Genomic DNA, 625 nt, shown 5'->3' with positions numbered 1-625 from the left:
GACTCAGTTTAATATGCAGACCAGAGGAGAGTCTGCAGAATGGATGACGGCTCTTGTATTCACTTCTATTGTTTAGCCTCCGTTTTCCTTGGCCGAGCCTTTTAATTAAACATCCAGCATTGTGAGACATCAGTTCCAGTGTTCGAGCATTCTTCATTTAGTTTCCAGTCAATGCTCAGAAAAGATCTCCATTCACAGATAGCAGGTGGGAACGATCCACGGCAATGAAACCCTTTTCTTCTCTAGTAAAAGACACTTTCCCCTCACGCTCCACCATCATTCTTTTCATTTTCTGCTGCTTTATCGAAGCACTTCTCTCTTATCTCAATGTTTGTCCTCGACTTTACTTTCCCGTCTTCATCCTTAAGCTCTCACTTCTCTTCTGTAACCATAGCTACAACTGATCAAACATCCCAAAATGGCGGTGATGGGGTTTTTAAATCACGCTCAGCACCAGAGCTTCAGGTGTTCACTCAGTCTTTGCACAGCAGTGAAGATGTCCAAACTAATGCTGCGTTGACATTTAAAGTCTTTCTGCAGCTTTTCTTTGTAAAAGTCAAATGTGATTGTGTTTGCATTGGATGCTGTGTGTGTTTACACTCCTTCTGAAGCTCATGTGACACAC

This window comes from Notothenia coriiceps, unplaced genomic scaffold (assembly GCF_000735185.1).
Source record: "Notothenia coriiceps isolate Sejong01 unplaced genomic scaffold, NC01 NC01_scaffold00009380, whole genome shotgun sequence".
In the NCBI taxonomy this organism is placed as follows: domain Eukaryota; kingdom Metazoa; phylum Chordata; class Actinopteri; order Perciformes; family Nototheniidae; genus Notothenia; species Notothenia coriiceps.
This window is presented reverse-complemented; position numbering follows the sequence as displayed.